The sequence below is a fragment of the Herpailurus yagouaroundi genome, unplaced genomic scaffold (assembly GCF_014898765.1).
Source record: "Herpailurus yagouaroundi ecotype Mexico unplaced genomic scaffold, PumYag 139, whole genome shotgun sequence".
NCBI lineage: Eukaryota > Metazoa > Chordata > Mammalia > Carnivora > Felidae > Herpailurus > Herpailurus yagouaroundi.
This window is the reverse complement of record NW_024412394.1, coordinates 56838485-56856491: the sequence shown is the minus strand read 5'-3', so window position 1 is coordinate 56856491 and position 18007 is coordinate 56838485. Positions and strand designations below refer to the sequence as shown.

Genomic DNA, 18007 nt, shown 5'->3' with positions numbered 1-18007 from the left:
GAAATTATTTACCAGATTATGGTTTTAACCCTGGAGACAGTCTAATCCCTGACAGGGTTATCATCTTTTTGAAAATATTAATATGTTTGGAAAAGGTTCTACTTCTGAAGAAATTCTGATTGCTGGAAGGAGGCTATCTTTAAAATTTTAGCAAGTTGTTGTTTTCAAGAGTGTTCTGTAGCGTAAGATGACTTCTCTGGGAGAATATTAAAATAAGAGGTAATTTTTTCTGTTGACATTTCCTTATAGAATTCTATGAAAATCAGAATAGAATTAGTATGTCATGAAGTGTGCAAATCAATGTTCTCATTTAGTACATTAATTTAAAATGTTAAATGCAATTTGTTTAACTTAAAAGTATGTGTATGCTTTTATTGGTCATCTCTTATATGTTAGCAGTTTAAATATATAAAAGACATCCACAAAAACAATGATAAATATTAAGTCTGAGGTCTACTAATGAAGGAAAAAGCAATATCTTTATCAGTTGTCCTTTTTATTCCATTTTTAAGACACAAAACATTTCTGAAGATAACACAGATTCCTCAATTGGAGAATTCACATGAACAAAATGAAAGAAAATGAAAGGAATAAAGGGTTGTAATTATAAATATTTTAATGTTTTTCATAGAGACAAAAAAATGAAATGAAAGAAAGAAATGGGGTGGTAAAGAAATAAGTTAGGTAATTACACGAATATTATCTCACTTTCCCCCTGGTATGATGTGAAGCACAATGAGGAAAGGGCCACAAAATAGTGGGGGAAAAGAATAATGAACTTAACAATGAATCTAATTTCACTAAAAACAGAAAACGGAAACACAATGGTTGTTTCAGTAAAGTTTTATTTAATTTTTTCTTTATTTTTCTGATTTATGTGTTTTATATGAAGAAATATCTAGTTTGCAAATATTTTTTATGCAACTTGAAAATCTCAGGAAGAGATATGTAATTATGTAAAAACAGTGTGAAATTACAATAAACCCAGAGTGAAACTTGATATGATTCAATGGCTTGGCCTAGCAGTAAAAGCATTTAATCTAGAGCTTGGCCCCAGACTACTTTGTAATTGTATGTCCTCTGATCACTTTACACAGTCTTCAGCTAAACTGCAGCCCTCTTTTTCCTGAGCACACCTCCATATACTTTTGCTCATTTTGTCTCCCTCTCCTAGAATATTGAGTCAATGCCTATACTAATTTTAAGGATTATCTTAGTCCATTCAGGCTGCTATAGCCAAATACCAGAAACTGAGTGGATTATATAGAACAGAACTGTATAATTTATAGTTCTGGAGGCTGGGAAGTTTAAGATCAAGGTGCTGGCAGACTGGGAAATAAGAACCCACTTCCTGGTTCATAAACGGTCTTTTCTCTGTGCCTTCACTTTGAAAGGAAAACAAACAAACAAACAAACAAACAAACAACTAGGGATCTCTCTTATAAGGGCATGAATCCCATTCACGAGGGCTCTACTCTCAAGACCAAAGCTCCTCCCAAAGGCCCTACTTCCAAATACCATTACACTGGGCATTAGGTTTCAATACATGAGCTTTAGGGGGACACAAACATTCAATCTATAGCAAGGATCAAGCCAAGTTTTGCTTCTTCCTTGGAGCCGTCACTGGCATCAGAGCCCATTGGACCTCTGTGTTCGTGGAACTGCAACTGTGTATGTTCTTGTATATCCCTGGGTCAAGGTCCATTGTTGAATAACTTGTAGGAAGAGATAGGCACAAGCCCAGTTCTATAGAAGATATGACTTTGCATTTTTGAGTTTAATATTTTAAAGTGGAGAATCCCTATTCACCAAGATGTTGTACAAAGTGAGAATTATTAATGACTTCAATATTTTGCTGGTTCAAGAAAAACAGATCTCATATTTAACCATGAGTCTGCCTAATTTAATAAGGTATTATTTGATTATTTAAAGTTGCATTTTTCCTTGAATAAGATGTTTATATTATTGCTATTAAACTCTATTTCAAATAGATATTCAATCTGTTATTGCTAGACATTAGAATGAGAAATAAAACATCATGGGGCACCGGAGTGGCTCAGTCGGTTAAGTGTCTGACTTCAGCTCAGGTCATGACATCACGGCTCGTGAGTTTGAGCCCCACATTGGGCCCTGCGCTGACAGCTCAGAGCTTGGAGACTACTTTGGATTCTGTGTCTCCCTCTTTCTCTGCCCCTTCCCTGCTTACTCTGTCTCTCTCTCAAAAATAATAAATAAACATTTAAAAAAAAGAAATAAAATTTCATTGTATATTCATTATTTGCTGTTTTAAAAACTTGGTACCTATACAGACGGATCTATTTATTGTTATGTGTTATTTAACCAAATGTGATTCTGTTAACACAGAATAGCCTTCTCTGATCTGGAGGTTTACATACATATGTGGATGTAATTTCCCCCAACACTCCTTCATTTGAATCAATACACATTTTTTCATAGAGCAAATCATGACTTTATATGGGAATTTTAAAAAAGTGCAAACTACAAATGCAAATCTGGGTACTCAAATTTCACAGCATAATCTAAAATATGATTAATTACTACTTTAAGGTTATCATTTGAATGAAAACACAATATTAAGTGAAGTTCTGATAGAGAACTTCCGTCTGTAGTAGAAAACTATTTCATGTATAGTATATCTGCAATAAATAGTTGATGACTAATTGATCAATATTGATATGTGTACTACATTAAAATAAGATTATAATTGGATATAAAATAATTAGATTCATGAATCTGTCCTTTTAAGGATCTTAAAATAGAGTAATAAAGATAGAATTAAACTAGTGAAAAATATGAGACTAGTTAAATACGCATATGGAAATTATACTACAAGTCTACATTCTCAAATTATTTTAATTATTTGGAATTCTTTTTTCAAGAAGTTGTTAAGATAAACGGGGAAGAAATATGACTTCTTCTAAAAACTTTTCTTGATCAGCACCACTACTTCTCCATAGCAGGATCCCTTGCTCTTTCAGACTCCATTTTCTAACTTTACCCATTCCCATTCTGACCTCTGGAAACTTCCCTTCAAACAGCTCTTGCTAAGGTTAGCCATGTTCTTTAGTCACCAAATCTGATGAAAAATTTCAGTGTTAATTTTAATAGCATTTGATGCTATTTACATTCCTTCTTTTAAAATCTTTCTTCTGTTCCCCTTGTTGTTTACCTGCACGTATTTTCTAGCATATTTCCTCTTCATTGGCCCTTGACTAAGATCGCCCCTCTGTCAATGTTGCAGCTCTTCACAACTTGGTCCTATACTTCTTTTTCATTATTCTATATTTTTTTCTGTCTCACACGTGCACATGCAATTAATATTTTACCTCCTTATCCCATTCTAGATCAAACATTCCATTATGTAAGGCAGAAGCCTCTGAGTCATTATAGAAACCTTCTAGCCTGTAATCCATATACCAAATTCATCATAAAATTCTACCATTTTATGTCTTAAATATTCCTTATTTTCCCCGTGACAATAGTTTATTATTAAGGTGAACCCTGATTCCCACCAGTTACTTATTATAAAGGTGAACCCTGATCCTCACAATAGGCCTATCCGTAGGATTTTTGATAGGGAGCACGGGCACCAGGACCGCCCAACTTTTTGGATTCGCAGTACCAGGGATCAGCAACCAGCAGAATCTGGTCGTACTGGATGAGGATGTCTTTGATCTCTTTCTTGGAAGCCTCATCCATGTATTTGTGATAATAGGCCACCAGAGCTTTGGAGGTGGACTGGAAGATTGTAAATCTGGGCCACATGACCACCACCCTTTACTCAGTCTCAGATGTCCACCCTGGCAAACAACTCCTGGCCCAGAAACAAAACAGGTGCAGTAGTTTGTATTGCTGCATGAGCAGCTCAATCTTCCAGGGCCTGCCCATTCACCCTGATGACGCTGTTGCCCCATTTGCAGTGCTCCACGGCTATGACCTTCTTCTTGCATCTGAGGACCTGCACTGGACTGCAGAAGACCCTTAGATGGCATGGTCGTGAATGTAGACAAGACCTCCTCACCAAGTGGTGCACAAATTCCTCTCTAATTCCTCCAGTTTATTTCACAAAATCCCACTGTCCCCTCTTTACCTCTATGCATACTGGCTTTGTTTTATGACCTCGGATTCATTTATCCATATCTTCTGAAGTCCATATCTTCACTAGTACCTTAGATTTCGTGGATAAAGATTTCAATCAAGTAGTTTTGTGGGGGGAAAATATGATTTCTGGAATTGGGAATGCCTAGATTTGAATCTCAGATTATTTGTTATTAGCATTGTGACCTCCGCTTATTATGAAAGCTTTCTCAACTTTAGTTTCCTCTTCTATGAAATATAGATAATAATACTTCCTAACAAATGTGCTGCGAGGATTAATGTCATGCTACTTACTTCCCTGAGTTGAAGTAGGATTACGTTGATTTAGTTTCTAGCTCCCAAGGTACTTAAACATATCAGGTGTTCAATAAGTATCTAATGAATAAAAGTAAAGGACAGAAAGAGGAGATAGATGAAAGGAAAGGAGAGGAGAGAGAGGAAAGAGGAGGGGAAGGGAGGGGAGGGGAGGAGGCTATAAACAGATACATTTACAAAAGGAAGGAAAGAGAAGGGAAGGGAAAAATGCAAAGAAACTGAGAATTTCTCCTTTCCAATTCTCTCCTTTCCAAACTCCAATTTCTCTGCAAACAACAGATTACATAGACTTGAATGAATCATTCATGAAGTGGACTAAGAAAAAAATATAGTTGATTGGGATGAAAGGGACAGGAAGAGGATGGGAGAGTGTCACTCTTATGCAGTAAGGAGAAAGGAAGCATTACAGATGTGTGAGAGATGATTCTAGCCTTTGCACCTCGAATAGATTGCAGCATGAGAATGATGAGGGAAGAAACCACATATGTAGTAATGGGTCTGCATCTGGGTTCAGGGTGGGTGTGAGACAAAAAATGGGGAGGGAAACATAGAAAAATTATAAGGAAAATTGCTAAATGTTATTTACAGACTGGCTGTGAGGGATCATGTTAACTGAACAGATCAAATAAATACTGAACATCATCCCACAAGCATACGTTCCCTTCTCCAACCTTCAGGTGTCCAGTCATGTTGCACAGGTTGGCCAGTTGGGAAAGTAGGATAAGGTTAATGAGCATGGTGGAATGGTGAACAGATGATTGTTTTGGGGTGGAAGACACATATTGTGACATAACACATCTGGCTGATTTCTAAAGACAGGTGATCTCAGTGCATCTGGGAAGATGTGAGTAGGTCAGGGATGGAGATAAGCTTTGGGAGCAAGCTACATGTACTTGATAGTTTGTATCACTTAAAGACCCTTGAGAGGTAATTTTGTCAGTAACCGGAAGGTCAAGGGGTAATTATCTCAGAGGAATGGAATGTAGCTATGAGGGAAAGCAGGAGAGAGGACATATGGATAAGGAAAAAAAAAACCTGAAAAATACTAGTGAAATTCTGGATAAGGGTGGGGTCTGAATAGTAAATGCCTCACTGCAGTAAGGTTAGAGGTATTTTACTACCTCTTTCCAGAATGGGGGACCAAATGGGGAAAACATGTGCCAGTCTGACATCTGGTAGTTCCTACTTCTCTAATCTGGGTGAATAAATTCTATGAATGGAGGAAAGAAGCAGTGGCCCAACTTCAAGGATTTTACATATTAAAATATGTAGGAAAGATGGGGTAAACTTATATGAAAAGAACTTGAAAATAGGTAACATACCTTATAAAACAGAGAGAGATGTAAATTGCCTTCTTTTTTTTAAAAGCTTATTTTTATTTATTCTGAGAAAGATACAGAGAGCAAGTGGGGGAGGGGCAGAGAGAAAAGGAGACAGGATCTCAAGCAGACTCCATCCACTCTGTCAGTGCAGAACCTGATGTGGGCTCAAACCCACCAATCTTGAGATCATGACCTGAGCCAAATCAAGACCTGGATGCTCAACCAACTGAGCCACCAGGCACCCCTGTAAGTTGCCTTCTTTAGAGCACGTGTGGCAGTTCTGCCTCAAAGAGCTTCTAAAGTATTACTTAAACTGAAGGTCTTCTATAACTTCATACACTTATGTAAATATGCTTCTTTTAGTTAATTCTATTACCTTATTTATTCTCCTTAGGTCAAATCTGACATAATTTGATACCTGCAGTTGTTATAAAAAACATGCTTTAAATTATTTTGAATTTGATTGGGTTAAATGGCAGATAGTAGCTCAGCTTGGTACTAATAGTCATATATTTATTTATTAATCAAAATGCATACATTGCAGAATATTTAATGTTTCCCCAGTGAGAAAAGATGGAATGAAGGAATATATGTAATACAACGTATTTAAACATTTTTAATCAAAATGAAATCTCTTTCATCTTTATGAGGGGATGATTCTCTAAGGACAGTAATGTAAAAAACAATATGAACGGTCACTAAGGCTATTTTTGTTCTGTGTTTCAGACTTAAAATATACCAGGCAAATAGAGTAAGATGCTGAAAAAATATATACTCTACCCTGATTAATGGATGCTATACATATCTTTCTGCTCTGTCTGCTTGGTTAGCTTTGTTTCAAATGTGATACAGATCTTATGCTGCACAGCAGATCCAGAAATAGTCCATGTTCCTTTAAATTCAGGCAATGCATCATATTCTATTACACTGTGTCACATCAGTCTATGACAGTAAAGCATGAGTTATGTGGATATGGACCAGTAGGTGAACTAGTCCCAACACATGGACGATTTGAAGATCCAGCAAAATATTCTTGTGAAAAAATATTTTAAAAAATAGAATCATAAATAATATATAAGACACAAAGGACACTGTTTCTTATTTACTTACAAAATCAACATTCCACATAATCTTTCCAAAAAACTCTCAAAAATGCATCTTAACCACATGCATTTATATGATCTGGCTCTTAGATAAAAGTTTTTCTATGTCAAATTTCACTTTTGTTTTTTCCCAGATATTAGTTATGGGAAAGATAAATAATGCATCAGAGTCTGTCTTCATATCGTCTATGTCTAACAAAACAATAATGGGAGACATTAAAATGGAAACCAAAGAAAAGGCTTTCAAGGACAAGAAATTACGCTTGTTGTAAAAATCCATATTATTCCAGTGGGGTCTTAAGGCAGAATATGTGAGCAAATTAAATTGCTACTCATTACTATTACAATTATCATTAATTAATATTTATTGTTCCCTGATCTGCCAGGTATTGCAGAGAGTTTTAAGATGTATATAGTTTTAAAAAATACATAGTTCCAAACAAGAGAGCATACAAAATGAATTAAAAAACACACTTGAGAATAACATGAGGGAACAACTAAGAAAAGAAAGATGGAAATTTAGAATATCGCAAATCTAAAGTTCTCCCATACTGATATATGATTATTTAAAATTAAACATTTAGAATGTTTAACCAAATAGAGTATGAAAAGCATTCATTGAATAGGAATGAGAAGAAACTGAGGAAGATTCCAGGTAAAGAGTAGTAACAGAAATGAAGACAAAAAACAAAACAAAACAATGACAACAAAAAATACTGGCAATTTTGGTAAACTGTTATTATGAAAATTTCTTACCTAGTGGATTATTCATGAGTTCTTTACAACACCCTTCTTTGAGCATCTATATGTCCCTAATCATGCCCTTAAACCTGCCCTTGTGACTTTGAGTAAGAATGTCAGAGCAAGCCCATAAATTATGCAGCCAAAGGAAAAAAAAAATGAGCTGGAAGGGACACCAAATATGTAATACATATTTGGAGTAGGAAATGACCACATTAATTCATTTAATCATTCTTTCATTCAATAAACATCAATTATCAGCTATGTATTACAGTGTTCAACAGTCATGTGCTGAATCATATTGGAGCCTGAGGCAAAAGGAAAAATGTGTGCCCCTCTATACGACTCATCAAATATCTTCCCATATTTTGAACCCAGTGGAAAAAGTCAATAAAAACCATGGTTTTTGCAATCAAAAGCATGGTTACATATAAAAACCCCACACTGCTCAATGTGTTTGCATGCCGTGTTCAACCCTTATAAACCTAACCAGTGCTGGCCATAGCACTCACAGAGCTGGAAGACTGAGGATCAATTGGAAACTACTACACCAATCAGACTATAATGCAGGATCATAAAAAGAAAGAGAAATCTGTATTTAAAAAAATTTAAATATTTTGTTCATTGTGGATTTTTTCACATTTTTAAAAAATATTGCATTCAAATATTTATCTTGATTATTTAGTATTGGTGTTCCTTTCCACTTTGTATCTCATTGTCCTCACCCTACAAAGTAAAATAGGGTGTCTGAATATACTAGGGAGTCTGCTCTCATAGAAGTAAAATTTTAATATAAACTTTTTTTTCCAAATCAATATCCTCTAGCCTATAGTTTTTTTCCCTCCTTCTCTGGTTCCACGTAAGCACACACACACACACACACACACACACACATACACAACACACACACACACACAAAATTGTATCTTCATCTTTACTTATAGAATTCTACATTTCCTCTCGGTGTTTTTCAGAATTTTATTTCCTAAAGTATTAACCATTTTTTCAAATTTTTCAATTTTTCTACTGCTTCTTAAGTTTCACCAATAATTTAAATAAAATCTTGATTGCTCAGTGCTTTAGGCTTTAAGACATTATTTGACTTTTGCTCATAATGCCAGGTATCTTCCATTGATCTTTCCAAAGTCTCTCTACTCTGCTCTCTGCCATGAGAGGCTGACTCTAGATAGACTCCATCAACAAGCTTCCTTGCCTTCCATCTTAGAGTTGGATATAGTTAGTGAGGCGCTCCAGCAACAGATTGGAAAGATGGAGAATGACCTCAAGATATTACTGCCCTGTCTTCTCCCCTGCCAGATCTCCTCAGTTGACTATGTTCTTCCACCACTACTTCCAAGGTAATCTCTCTCTCTTTCTCTGGATTTTGGTAACTGCTCCTTCTCCTCCCTTTGGGACCGAAGTGACAACAGCTGTTATTTATTTATTTATTTATTTATTTATTTATTTATTTTTACAAACTCCACCTTTTGGAATTCCCTTTCACCTCATCCACACCTTTGTAAATGGTCCCTTTAAGAATAGCAATTTTCAATTTACCTAAACAGATGTGCCATCTATTTCCGGATGGGACCTTGATTGATACTCCCATTTATCTTAGTGTCTTGATTATTTTGTTTCTCAACATCACTATGTCACTAGTTACTAATTATTTTGATGTTCAGTTTTACCTCTTTGTTTTAATTTTCTATCTCCTTTTGTTAGATTTTTAAATATTTGCTAAAATATTAAGATCTTTTATTAAAGCCTTCAAATAATTTGAAACTTTGGTGCTTTAAACAAAGTATTTAGAGGAGAAGTCAACCTTATTTGATAAGAAAATCTCATTGTTTATAAACACAAAATAATCTAAAGTAATGCTTTTAAGAGTTTTAAAACATTGCACTGGCTCTTGTCGTAAGAAATCATAGATTCTTGTGCAGTCCTATTTCTCTACTTACTTTCGCAATTTGATTTCTCTTTCCTTACTGCCACTTTACTCAACACATATTTACAGGACATCAACAGAAGACACTGAGCTAAGCACAACCAATAATGCATAGGACTTTGTAGTGTCATCTGTATGACCCTGAAAGTCCGATTTTTCTTTCTTATTTGGTATTTTGAATCTACAGTTACCTTGGAAACATAACTAAGCATAATAACCAGTCCTGAGTGGGAGTCTGGGGACCACCTTAGAGAGCATGTATGGACTTTTAGTAAATTGACTTGGTGATTATTACAATTGTTTTATAGCTTTGTGAAGCCCACCCCTGAATTTACAATGATTTTTCAAAAGTTTAAAAATAAGAAGTCAGATATTAGAACCAGTGAAAATTCATAAGCATGGATCCTATTAATAGCTTATAAATATAATTGATCTTTTATGTCATTTATGTGTGTATGGAGAACCAAATTTTCAGACAGCGTCTAATAAACTTATATTCAAATTTTTTTCCATGAGGCATTTATTAATCATTGTAACCAAATATAATATCTTTCAGTCTGATAGCTCACGGGATTTATTATCTGCATTATATAGCCCAACAGTGATTTTATTTAAATTATCAATCGATAGTAATATTTTAAACCATTTTCTATTGGTTTTAAGTAAACTTACTCTTTCCATCTTTTTAAAATGTTTATGGGTGAAGAGCCTGAAACATCCAAATTCATTCTACATAACCACTGCAGACAGTGTGGTATTAGGGACATGGTAAATGTTGATGATTTATTGAACCAAATACTCACAATGTATTATGTTAAGCAAAAGGGTATAAACAGGCATACTTTGGTCTAATAACGTAATTACACCTTTAAATTTAAATGTATAGGTTTCTTTAATATCCAAATCATAAGAAGTGATCGCAGATATTTTGGTCAATAGATTGTACACCAGTGAAAGGAAGCAATGGGATGTCTATGCTTACTGAATGCAGTGTGCACCTGGCATAGAGGGCCACAGTGTAAGAGTTAAGAGCAAAGTCTTCTTGGCTTGATTACCAGCTCTGCCCCTTACTAGTAGATAAATTAATTAACTTCTATGTGCTGCTGTTTCTCCAATCATTGGGATTATTATAGTAACATATATCCCATAGGATTCTTGTGAAAATTAGATATGTGAATACACATAAATAGTGTCTACCCAGGCAAGTGTCAAAAATCTTTACCTGCTGTTACTACATATATTAGAGCAATACATTGAAATTGGTGCTATGACCATTATTTTTTGGACAACAAAACCATAATACAAATATAGGCCACTTATCTTTTCCCAAGTCCCCCAAATTAAAGCCCACATCTGATCACTATAAAGAGTCACTGTGGTCAAATCATGAATATTTAAGTAATATCTTTATTGTATATTTGTGTGTTATTCAGAGTTCTAAATAGAGGGACTTGTAAAGATAGGTCAAACATAGTTTATCCATTAATTCTGACCATAGCCTAACACTAATCAAATTTGCATGTGAGGTGGGAAAAAACGAAAAGGAGATTTAAAGAAAATAATGAGAGCATATACAAGAGGTTTACCAAATAGGCTTGCCCTCACTCCAAAATGGTCAGACATGATTAAAGGAAAAAACTAGAAGGGGGAACATGGCTTTTTAAAAAACATTCCCTGGTTATCTCTCTAATCTCACTTCTGTCTTTTCTACTGTTTTGACTGTGATTCCTCATGTGATATTTGCTACGTCACTTTCCACCTCTATTTTCCAGTATACTTTAATTTCTGGTCTCATGTGTTTTATTAGTTTGCATTATAGTCTTAATGACGTTGCAAAATGTGTGTGAAGGTTTCATGTGCAATGAAAAAAACAGTTAACCCCTTCAGAACTGCTTCTTTACTATGTTGATTAACACTCTTATCAGTAACAACTGCAAATCCATGCACATTGAGTGAGCGTCTGTCCCCTGTTTTGCTTTCTTGTCAAATTTACAGATCATTCTGCATAACTTGTCACCCTGAATCCATACTCTACATGACATAGGTAAAAAAGCACACAGCCAAGTGCAACACTCTTTCTTTTGCGAGTGAATGTGCAGCGCAAATTCATGCTGTGAAGATCCGCAAAGCTCCTTGAGCCTAGGAACAGGTGTGAAAAATGTTGCAACAATCTGGAAAAGCATATTTTAGACAAACTACTATTGTATTATTTAGGTAACAATGAAATTGTTTACCCACAGAAGAGCAGTTGATAACACTGATTTTTTTTAAATATAAGGATATAACTTTAAGAATCTAAATTCAAAAATAGTCCCCATTAGAGAATGCACAGGTAAATAATTAAAAAGTCAAAATCAAAATACCAACAATAGCCACATAATTTATACATAAAAAAAGACCTGCTTTCTCCAGTTTGCATCACACAGAGAAATATTTCTTTGCAAAAGCTGAAAAGAGTAGAATCCAGATCCTGAATATTTAATAGAAAATAAAATGATATTTATTTTTAAGTGCATTCTACATTCAATACAACTGCATACTCACAACAAATCTATTGCGTTGCCCTGACATAGTTACTGCAAAGGTTTTTCCTTTGCTGTCCCAAGGGCCCAATTGATTTATCTGCCAGAAGCCTAAAGCCCCAAAATAAGATAGCTTTGAGTTTACAGAGGTCATTTTTCATTGTCTAAATAAAAATTTCTAAACAAAAATCTCTCATCCTGTTAACCGCAGGGTCCTTATCTCCCCAGAGGCTACAGCAACCTGAAAGAAGCCATTTCAATTCTTTCATGAAGAAAGATAAAAGCAAGTTTTCGATTAGAAAGCCCAGCAAAGCCTTCTTATTAAATGGTGGTAACAGTAACTAGTTGAAAAGGCAAAACTGTTCTAGAATGGGGCGGGGGGGAAAGAGAGAGATTATTATGCATGAGACAAACCTTAAACACTGACTGCAAAGACAATCGGAGACACTGACATTCAAGGAGGCAAAAGGAAGTTTATGAATCCTTGTAACTCCTCACAGTTGTTCCACCCAGGTCCTTAATAAACTGCCTGGTTTTATCAAGCATGTTCTCTTAATTATGTGTGCCTACTTTTATCAACTAACATTAACTACAGGTCACAATAATTATGCATTCAGGCCCATCTTCTCTGATCTGTCATCATTCAAAGTGCCTATGCAGCGCAGGCAGAGGCGGGATGTGGCAGGCTATCCTAGCTTCAGAATAATAGATTTTGTGAGGCTAAGCTACATAGAAATGATCAAAAATGACTTCATAGACTAAGTTTTGATAAAGAAGATAAATACAGACACTGATGGTGAAGCCCTGGGAAACAAACCAGAACCATAAAGGAAAAGGAAGATTTTGTTGTTTGGAAAAACCTGCTATAAGTGAAGGAAAATGAAAAATATGGGTCATATTTTAACTTAATTCTTTCAGTAGGGTGTAGCTGAAGAAATGAAATAATTCAGGAGCATGTTTACACTAAAACATAAACTAGTTTATCTGCCAGTTAAAGTGTCAGACTATCATTCGTATTATCTCTAAAACATAGAAAACGCCAGGGAGGGGAGGAAAGATGGAGACTTCATTCAGTAAGCAAAATTTTTAAAATTTCTTTTCACATTTTGTCCTTTAAATGTATATCTTATTAATTCTTTAGATTTTTATTCATTTTAAAATCTGATATAAGGAGAGATACCCCCAGACAAGAATAAACACTCAGGCACAATCTATAAAAAGTCTGGCTTACCTTATCTTCCTGCTCTTAGCCTTAAGGTAGAACATATGAATGAATATAACTTTATTCCTCTCACTTCAGATACATATTCTAGAAAACATCTGAAGATGCTCTTATTATGTACCTCATAAAGAAAACACTTTTCCTTGTTTCCCCCAAGAAAGTATGAAAATACGATTTCTATACATTGACTGTAAAATTTAATTGTCACAAACTGGAGGTTACCCAAGAAACCACTGTCAGAAAGTGTGACTTCAGATTAAATATTTTAATGCCCAAGTTCTCATATGTCATAGGGAATATCTACATTTTCTATCAGCTTGTTCTTCAGAGAATTTGTCCTAATGCTTTCAGATGGAAATCATGTTGCTCAAAACCAGATAAAATAGGAGAATATAACATAGGATACAGGGTGTGTGTGTGTGTGTGTGTGTGTGTGTGTGTGTGTATGTGTGTGTCTGGGTGGGAGGGTGTGTGTGATGGTACAATAGCTATGATGGGTAAGTGGTAATACCCACTTTGAACATTTCTCAGCCAAAATCATCTTGATGATTTTCTATGAGGCAGAAATCTAAAAATTAATTTATCACTAGTTTATGTGTTACAAGGGACCCAGAAATGCCTCAGTAGAAAATATGTACCCATGAGGCCACCTTCAGGCAAAGTGTGATGGTTTTATATTCAGTTATGAGTCTTCACTGTATACATCAAGTATTGCTTATAGGATATAGAACACATGACCAATTTTACTGTTTCCTGGACATATGGATCTGCTCTGAACAGAAATGCAGAATATTTCTTCTCTTGGCTTTCATCAAAGAGTAGAATGCTGATCTCTCAGATCTTCTATGCCCATCAAAATTCAACCTGAGGGAACTATGATGTTTGGGGGGAAAACTGAAAGCCAATTTCTCCCTTATAAATTAAAAATCCTGCTTCATATCAGAATATCTCACTACAGAGTACCATATATGGCTGCTATCGGCCCCACCCATAATTGATGTCATTGAGTTGTTTACTGATGCCTTTGACTCACTCCGTAGAAGAATGCATACAAGCAACTCTGTAAAATTCCTAATTGTAGTTCATGCAGTGAGGCTGCAGAAGACATTACCCCCTGTATCATTCAGTGGTCTCATATCAAGATCCACATAAGAAATGCTATTTAGAAATCAGTGTTCAGGGATGCCTGGGTGTCTCAGGTGGTTAAGCATCTGACTTGGTTTCAGCTCAGGTCATGAGCTCATGGTTCATGAGATGGAGCCCCACATTAAGCTCCATGCTGTAAGCATGGGGCCTGCTTGGGATTCTCTATCTCCCCCTCTCTCTGCCTCTCCCCTGCTCATTCTCTCCTTCTCTCTCTCTCTCAAAATAAATAAAGAAACTTTTTTTTTAAATCAGTGTTGGGGCACCTGGGTGGCTCAGTTGGTTGGGCGTCCAACTTCAGCTCAGGTCGTGATCTTGCAGTTCATGAGTTCAAGCCCCGCATCGGGCTCTGTGCTGACAGCTTAGAGCCTGGAGCTTGCTTCAAATTCTGTGTCTTCCTCTCTCTCTGCTCTTCCCCTGCAGATGCTCTCTCTCACTCTCTCTCTCCATCTCTCTCTCTCTCTCCCTCCTTCAAAAATAAATAAAAACATTTAAAAAAATTTTTAAAAATCAGTGTTCAAAAAAATCTGGGCTACCCTGTGAAACTATTAAAGCTGATCTTTGTTGATACTAAGATTTAGATAACTAATTTTATCCATTTTATTCTTATTTTTTTCTGTATTACAATTATGTCACTTCAAAGATTCTGGGAAACAGAGTGTGGTATAAATAACAAAAGAAATGGTTAACATGATTGAATTCACATTAGAAAATCTCTATAAATTAAAAGGAGCACTCCAGGGGCCCCTGGGTGGCTTAGTCGGTTGAGCGTCTGACTTCAGCTCAGGTCATGATCTCACAGTTCCGAGAGTTAGAGCCCGGAATCGGGCTCTGTGCTGACAGCTCGGGGCTTGGACCCTGCTTCAGATGCTGTGTCTCCCTCTCTGCTCCTCCCCTGCTCACACTCGCTCTCTCTCAAAAATAAATAAAGATTAAAAAAATTTTTTTTTAAAGGAGCACTCCAAACATATTGGCTTGGGTAAGAGAGTCAGGTAGGTTATAAGGAGAAGTATGGAGGGCAGTGGTCCACGGCTAGTGCCGCTGCTCAGGAATATCAGCAGACACCAAGCTCTTCTATCTTTCCGTGGCCAGTATTCCCACTAATAAGACCAAATTAAAGATTAGAGGCAGAGGGAAGAAACAGTACCAGCCGTGCTCATGTCAGCAAAAAAATATCAGCTAATGTCCTTCAACAGATTTTGCCCATGCCTGATTGGATGTGATGAGAACACATGGCCCCCTCTTGCTACAAGGGAGGTTGGGAAAGAGAGCAGTGGAGGTGGCAAGAGAAAGCATAGCTGTGCCTGGTCGGTAAATCATCAAAAACAATAAAAAATCAAGAAACCTCAAAAGAGGCTTCTAAATTACTCATCATTCAGCTCAGAAAATAATAGAGTACTTCACTGAGTATTATAAAATAACTGAACAAGTTGTAGACTTTTGGCTTCATAATCTGGATGGTTACTTTCAAAAGAATTTTAATGGTTTTATTTATTTTTTAAAGAAAGAGAGAAACAGCATGAGTGGAGGATAAGCAGAGAGAGAGAGGGAGACACAGAATCTATGAAGTTCAATCTTATGATAGAGAATGTAAATAACACATAAATTAAAGCTCTTAATAATGTCTGATTTCTTTGGCCAACTTCTTTTTAGACCTATCAGGTCATCATTGTTTTTACATTGTATTATCAGTAAAAAAGAATAAAATGTCAACTCTTCCTATACTTTTTTTTTTTTTTTGCATAGTGAACATGCTCCCTTTATTAGTATTTTATTTGATTTGTGTTTTCTTTGAAAAAATCTTTTTAAGTCAAATATTCCTTTTACAAGTGTTCATTTAGTTTATTTTTTTAAATTTTTTTAAATCTTTATTTATTTTTGAGAGAGAGAGACAGAGAGTGAGCAGGGGAGGAACAGAAAGAGAAAGAGACACAGAATCTGAAGCAGGTTCCAGGCTCTGAGCTGTCAACATAGAGCCTGATACGGGGCTCAAAACCACGAACTGTGAGATCATGACCTGAGCCGAAGTCCGACGCTTAACCGACTGAGCCACCTAGGCGCCCCCAGTGTTCATTTAATTTAAATGAGTAACGTAACCCATAAATTTAGGCACACATAATCCTAAACTTAATCCTAAACATAAATTTAGGCACAAGTAATCCTGCTTACTTAGGCACAAAAACCACATAATATTTGACATTAAAACTTAGAATGCGTCAGACACAGTTCAAAATTTTATTCACATTTTCCAATTTTATCATCACAACAGCCAAACAAGATAGGTACCATTAGTATCTCCATTTTAGTTTAGAAGCACCTCATCTAGTAAATTGCTAGGCTGAATTCAAAACCAGACTGATCTGATCCCAAGGCTCCCTTTTTCTTTTTTCCTTTTTTTTCTTTTTTCTTTTGTTGGTAATCTTCACATCCAGTACAAAGCCCAACATGGGGCTTGAACTCATGACCCTGAGATCAAGACCTGAGCTGAGATCAAGAGTCAGACACTTAACCAATTGAACCACCCAGGTGCCCCCCCCCATCTTCCTTTCTTAACCATTCCACCAATAAATCAGTTAATGGAGTAATCGATTAAAATTCAACCAAGTACAGCCTTTGTTGAAATAGAATTTTAAAGCATACTCATGGTGCAAGAACAAGAAACCAAAACTAAACCAATACAATGTGATGGATTTATTGAAGGTAAACCTCTGGGAAAATTCAATCCAATTTTACATTTGTATCTATGATAGAGTACAATAAAGGCTTATCTCTACAATAACGGCTGGAATCAGAATGTTCTTAGTTACTGTAGTTTCTGAGAAAAAAAGGATAAAAATGTATTTTATGAAAGCTGAAAACCAAAAGAACATTCTAGTAAACATCCAGCCAATAAGGAAATTCAATGAATATCAAACTCCTATTCAATTAAAGTCCTTACTATATATAGGAATATCATGAAATTTCTAACCCTAAATCTTCTGTACATGTAGAGCTGACAAAAACAACTATGAACCTTCATTGACGGTTTCTTCATTGAAGAAACAGATAAAGTAGTGAGCCACCCAGGCACCCCTATTTTAAAGTAGTGTATTCAATGAACATTTGACTTTCTGATGACATTCCCACTGGAATTCTTGAATGCAGATACTATGTGCATGTTGGGGGCCAGCAAGTTAGTTCACATTAATAGAAGTGTGTGACTCTCACTGAACAGACCTCAGTCTACACAATAATCTAAATAAAGCAGTGCACTATCTCCCCAAATCCTTACCTTTTTCTCATAGCTCTTATTTAAGCTAGAATTTTTAAAATTCATTTATTTGGGTTTAAAATCCAGCTCCAAACACTAGCAGGCATTTGTTTTAATTCTCTAGTGAGGTAATAAAAAAATTAACGAAAAGGCTGCTATCTAATAAAATAAAACTTCCATTCAGTCAATGGCAAAGTGTCTTTTGACTCCTTCCAAATGGACATTTTGTAGACATCATCCCCATTTATAGATCATGTTATGGAGAAAGAAACAGGTAGTTTGGTTCTTGCCAGTCTTCTATTCTCTTTGAGAAATTAGATATTTT

At 35.7% G+C, this 18007-nt stretch overlaps 1 pseudogene; it reads right to left on the bottom strand.

The window, feature by feature from the left end:
• Window positions 1–3195: 3195 nt before the first annotated feature.
• Window positions 3196–4013, bottom strand: LOC121029172 (40S ribosomal protein S16-like; annotated as a pseudogene).
• Between the last annotated feature and the right edge of the window lie 13994 nt (window positions 4014–18007).